Source organism: Chenopodium quinoa, unplaced genomic scaffold (assembly GCF_001683475.1).
Source record: "Chenopodium quinoa cultivar QQ74 unplaced genomic scaffold, ASM168347v1, whole genome shotgun sequence".
NCBI classification, from domain to species: Eukaryota; Viridiplantae; Streptophyta; class Magnoliopsida; order Caryophyllales; family Amaranthaceae; genus Chenopodium; species Chenopodium quinoa.
In genome coordinates this window covers 1,793,680-1,800,327 of record NW_018744151.1, presented here as the reverse complement: position 1 = coordinate 1,800,327, position 6,648 = coordinate 1,793,680, and the positions used below count along the sequence as shown (strand labels likewise).

General features: G+C 36.7%; 1 non-coding gene across 1 annotated transcript; it reads right to left on the bottom strand.

Annotated features, from left to right (window-relative positions):
- Positions 1 to 619: 619 nt before the first annotated feature.
- On the bottom strand, positions 620 to 691 carry TRNAD-GUC. Its single transcript has one exon. It is a non-coding gene; the product is annotated as a tRNA-Asp (tRNA).
- Positions 692 to 6,648: the final 5,957 nt, after the last annotated feature.

The following is a 6,648-nucleotide window of genomic DNA, read 5'->3' as shown; positions in this document are numbered from 1 at the left end:
ACCTCATCACCTAATTAGATAATTTTCTTTTGAAACTTTCTCCGTTCACTTTAACTTGTAACACTTTAACTTTCACACTTGCCAATGCATAATTTAAATCATTCGTATTTCTAATTATAGATATGTAAAAATCTAAAGATTAGACATCTAAAACATATATAAATCGAGATGAATTTAATAATTAAATCCTATTTGACTATTTTGCCCAACAAAAAAATCAATAAAAATAAAAGTCCATTATAAAAATGTGAGTAGTGTATGTAAATTTTCAAATGTTGCAACTAAAAGTGATGGAGGATGTATATTATAACTCACAACAAAAGCCATGTTGCAACAACAAAAAGCTTACAACTTCGTTCAAAATGAAATGACGACATTTATTTTCTCAAGGGTATGATTGTCAACGATTTATTTTTAATCTGTGTTCAAAAGCCTCCCCAATAAGTTTTGGGTGTCAGGAAAAGCTATTATAACTTCACTAGACAAACTTATTATGTCGTGCGCAACGCGCGCGTAGGCTCCCCTAGTAACTAGTAAACAAATAAATGGAGTAAGCTAAATGAACTTAAAATAATAAAATGTAAACAGTTCTTCAAAGAAAAAAAATTAAAAATCATTACGCCGTTGCCGGGGATCGAACCCGGGTCACCCGCGTGACAGGCGGGAATACTTACCACTATACTACAACAACTTGTGATGTATGTAAATTAGATTTCAGTTTATATTAATCTAAATCACTACAATTTTTTGCTTCACATAAGTAAGACCTTGTCCATAAATACATTTGAAGGCTTTTTTTTTTTTTAGCAAGGTTGACTGTTTGTTAGCACGTTTTTTCCCAGGTCGACTTTCAATATTCATAAGGAAATGGAAAAGGCTTTGAGGTCTAACAAAAATTTGTGTTTATAGGAGTTAAAAGTTTGGTTTACAAAAATGAACCATAACAAGTGATAAAATAGGGCAAAGAGAAATCCTAACTCTTGCGAGTTGACCTCTGTCGGTGATTGTTCACTTTAAAGCGGGAGAAGTCATAATTAGTTGTAAAGAGTGTTAAAGGTCAAAGTGTGTCAACAAATTTGACATAAGGAATATGTCAATAGTACTAAAAAAAATAACTTCACCGTTACCGGGGATTGAACCCGGCTCACCCGTGTGACAAGCAGGAATACTTACCACTATACTACAACGACTTTGGTGGACTTGTGAGAGATATAAAAATAATTGTTTATGTATAATAAATTCAATGGTGCTGAAAAAAGGTTCTTGGTCTTGGATGAAAAACTCTTCTATATGACTCCATGCATGTGAACAATTAATGTACAATTGGTATTTTTAAGTGTCATTTTCTTCTTCTCTTGCTGAACCAATTTTAAACAAAGTTCTTTTGCTAAACCAATTTTAAACAAACTCAAGCATTCATGCAACTGCTAAGCAACAAAATTTGCAATTTTAGATTAAGTGCATTATTATAATTTATAAACACTTCAATTCCATGCTAACTCATTATTCCTACATTAAACACTCGTTACGAACTTAGCATGCATTCATGCAACTTATGCAAGTACTCTTTCTATGCCGGGGATCGAACCCAGGTCACCCGCGTGACAGGCGGGAATACTTACCACTATACTACAACGACTTAGAATGTTAGATGAATATGAAAGTTTTTTAATCCATAGTTTCTAAATTCGTTTTTGTTTGAAGCATAGATCCGTTTTAAATTAGGACACTAGCCGAGTTTAGACCTTGTGCACGGAATATGTAGACACCCATTTGTGTCTCCTCAAAACCAAACCAAGTGATGGGTCCAATAATGGTGTAGTCGGATGGGGCTTGCAAAGACCTTTCCAACGATATATTATAAGCCCAATTCCGATGAATATTGAGGAATTTATGGCCAATTTACTAAACTGGGTCCGGTTTGAGTTTTAAGTACGGCCCTATGATCTAGGGGAGGGCCTAATATAATTTATCATTCCTAATGTAATTAGGAATGATTTTTGTCTTCTAGAACATTCTAGAAGGTCTTGTCATTCTTAATTCAATTAGGACTCTTCAGAGTTTTAATCAGATCAAATAGCATTTTCGATTGAAATTATATTATTTTATCTTCCAGTACGGTAAAATTATCAAATTTTCGAAAACGCGTTAAAATCCGATTTGACGTCCAACCCCAGGCCTTGGCGCCTGGAAACAGGATTAGCGCCAGACGCCAGCATTGGCGCCTGGCGCTAGCCACTGGTCCTGGCGCCAATGAGCCAGGGCTGGCGCCAAGGTGTTTCTTTGGTCTTCAGACTCTGTTTTGATAAATTATCTCTTTTGGATGATTTTTTCTATAAATATCGTATCAAAAACTCCGTTTTCATTCATCAACAATCATCAATTTTCATGAACAAGAATTAGTCATTCATCTCTTTTATTCTCTCTTTTCTTAATTCTCTTTCGAATACAAAATTCCGCATTCACAAGATCTTGATACACCTAGCCATATTCGAAGTTGCTTTCGCCCCAGACGTGAAAGGTTTTAATTTCTGAGGGTTTGGTGTCAAATCTCTCTTTTAATTATTTAATTTAATTGTTTGTTTATTATTTTCCTTGAAGTTACTAACGTGTGTATTTTGTAATTAGAAAGAGGTACGGGGCATCCACGTAAGTACTTTAATTGATTAATTGATATTATGATGTAGAAATCATGCTTAGGTTGTTATTATGATTCCTAATGTTATGTTAGGGCGTTTTGATCTTCCTAGTATCATGTCTAGAGTATTCTTAATATTAAGCATGATTAAAAGTATGATGCCTTTTATTCTCTTCCTAATATTAATTCATGTTAGTATCATGTTAGGATTAAAGGTTTGATTTTTATTGCTTAGTGACATGCTAGGGTTTGTTATTAATCTTGTTAGTATCATGCCTAGGATCTTGCTATGCCTTAACATGATTTTGTTTATGATTTATGATTATTATAATTATTATTCATGCTATTGATTATTTATTATGTTGCTTGATATGCATATACATTATTTTTTATTTATTGCTTGATCACCTTTTATTGCATGTTAAAGGGAATTGGTATTTGCAACCACGCTTAATAAGATAATTAATAATCTTGTTAGGTTAATTGTGATTATAATTCAAGTGATCGCCAATAATAGTTTATTTGTGCATTAAATTCAACCAACATAGATTAAACAGGTTTAGGGTTAATCCTATTGATTGTATGTTAGTCGGAAAGCGCACATAAATACAAGAATATTATGACCTTTACCCGATCTGCCAGAAATATGCGTTCTAATTTTGACCGGTTTTTCGCGTTGTTTGCTCGATCCTGCTTCCTGATTGAATTTTTTCTCACTTTTCTGAAACCCATATGTGTTCTACATATGGACATAACCCTCTGGGAATTCATGCTCTATCTACCTGATTGAACGCTCCTGGCAACAAAGGGTACATCTGAGATGATGAATTCACCAAACCATGGAAGCGAATTTTTCTAAAAAAAATCGCGGTGTTCTATCCACACGCGTTAACCCTTCACGGTTAGGCTTCTACGCGGTGCATCTGAACAATTAACCATGGATCCTGTTTGACTGAACCATATCCCGAACTTTAGAGAACTAGAGCCATGGTTAGGTTGCGAACTCATTGCATCATATTGTGCCTACTTGACTAATTGTGCATTATTTGTTGTGCATCTTATGCTCCTCTTAACCGTTTGTTGATTTGTGTTGAGATTATAATTAATGACTTAAAGAACTTTGCCTAATTAATTAATTAATTAATTAATTCGAGTTAATAAAGTCTTTTTTCTTTTCTTTTAATCGGAATTGACCAAGTACGACTTTAGGCATACCCCAGTTGACTAATAATATCGAAAACAGTCCCAGACCGAGGCGCCAATATTGGTGCCAAAATCTGAGCTGTAGCGCCACTGTATGGTGCGTAGAGCCAGACATTTACTAAAAAGTCTGGCGCCAATCACCATATTGTGACGCCAGTTCTGTCGCTTGGCTGACAGTTCGAATTATTTGTCGAGTCATCACCTACATTCTATTTAGTCAATTTTCTGTTTAACTCGACTAATTTTGCTGTTATAATGATTAATTAAACTAATATTCGAGTTTAGGCACTAAGTCCCATGGTCTTACACAAGAGTCCAAGCATGTCACTTTCACTCAATACACACACCAATACACATGTTTTGACCATGATTAAGAGAGTCTTGTGTGAGCGCGTCATTTTCCGTCATTTTTTTTAGGGGGGTAAGTCGGATATTAATCCTCTAATACTTAAGTTCCCTAAACACATATACACTATTGCTCCCTAGAAATATGCATTTTTTTATAAAAAAAACCCATAAAGTCAAATTGATTCGAGTCAAGTAATTAAAACGCAAATTGGCTTAATTTACAGCGCGTGGTCAAGAAAAGAAGGACGATTAGTCAAAGATAATCTCTTCGTACAAGTCCAACTTTTCGACAAACCTATAGCCCGCAAGAGGAAAGCAAGAGTCATAATGGCAACTCAGGAAGAAGTCAACGATCTCAAGAATCAACTGGCTACTGTAACTGAGACACTGAAGCTTCTCGCACTTAAGATCGAGGATCCCGCGAAGCAACAACAAATGGACCTCATGCAAGAAAGCCTAAGCAAGTTGTCCAGCGACTACAAGTTTCAAGAACTCACATCCCAAGGGGTCTCGGTGGATAAAGATCTTCTTCCGCAGAAGTTCAGTGCCAACGACATCCCAAAGTTTAGGGCAATCGACAACCCATACTTCCATCTAAGAGCATTTGAAACGATAATGAGTATCAAGGGTATCGATAAGAAAGTCTTCCCTTCTCTGTTCTCGCTATCTCTCGAGACCGTTTTCCAACAATGGTTCTTTTCTCTTGAAAAGGAAAAGACCTCTACCTGGGAATCCATAGCAAACGCTTTCGTTGATAGGTACAAATGCAACGTTCAAGTCGGTACTGACCATAGAGAACTTGAAATCCTCAAGCAGAAGGAGAATGAAGGTTTCACATCTTTCTTTAATAAGTGGAGAGAAACCTCAGCTAAAATTATTGAGGTACCAAGTGAAAAAGAGTCCGTGAGATTGTTCATTAAAAACCTCTAAGAAAAATATTCAAAACATCTTAAATATCAAAATAACCTTCATACCTTTAAGGCTGTTTATGATATTGGGATTAATATTGAAGATGACTTGGCTAAATCCAAAGCTGCCAACAATAACTCCAACAGTGGCTGGAAAGGAAAGAAGAACGACAATCCTTCTTCTTCCAAAACCGCCCACTCAAATAATGTTAGCGCCTTCAACTTAGGAGAAGTCCTCGCCATGAACAATCAAGGACAAAAGAAATTGTTTAGGAGAAACTTCACTCCTATTGGCATGAGTTATGACACTGCGTTTGATCGACTAAACGCAAAAGGTCTTATAACTCCCATTGGACCATTTGGGGATCCACCAGTCGAGAAGAGATCGCCTAATTGGAACCCCAATGCACATTGCAAATATCATCAAGGTAGGGGCCATTTTACTGAAAGTTGTTGGAAGCTTAAGGAATCTATCCAAGACCTAATTGACAGTAACAAGTTGTCGTTGCCCCCTGCTAGTAAGAAACCGATTATTGACAATGCACCTCTAGCTCACACATTGGCTATCTCTGATGAAGAAAGCGAAATTGACCCCTCATCTCTCATTAAGCCTGTCAAAGCAACCAATGTCGAAGAGGAAGAAGAAGAGACCTTTTTCGATGTCAAAGATAATCTTCCAGAACCAGCAAATGAGGTAGAGATGTGAGTGCTCGCACTGTATCTGAGGGAGACATCGCAACTGTTACGTGAAAATCTCAAAATTTTGAATGAACTTCACAAGCAATATGATGAAGAACCTAAGAGAGAATTCACACCAGTAAAAACGACTTATAAGGCAAAATAATTTCCCTTACAAGTCACCGAAAGACCAAAGAAGAGCAATAAAGTTTATACTCCAATTGGGATCCCGTATGCACAAATGTTTGAAATGCTCTCCGAGAGTGGCAAGGTCAAACCTCTCGAACCGAGACCATTTGAATCATTAAAAAGGACTGGTAGATATTACTTTCAATACCATCAGTCAGGAGGACACACTCTAGAAAACTGCTTCAAGTTCAAGGACTTGGTGCAGAAAATGATTGATAGAAAAGAATTAGTCCAAGTTCAACAAGAAGAGGACATAAATGTTAATGGAGTATGGGACAGTGATGAAGAAGATGTCTATCTAAAAGACATAGTGGGACCTTCACTTTCTGTATCATACACCACGGACGACATCTGGGCTGAAGAAGATTCATCAATAGATGTCCTCACAAGATCCGGGAGGATGCAACCTCCCGTTTCAACACAATCTATGCCTATTGTACAGCAAGTTACCATACCTATCATCGAAGACAATGACATCGTTAAACAATTCAAGAAGACAAAAGTTAAGATTAACGTATGGAAGCTTCTGGCAACATCTCGAGAACATAGGTTGGCCGTGATGAATGCCTTGGATAAAATCGGGATAGATTCTGACACCACTCCTGAGGGACTAGCTAACTTCCTCACGAGTGACCTCCCTAGTCCGATTAACCTAATCACCTTCTCTGATAAAGATTTACCCCC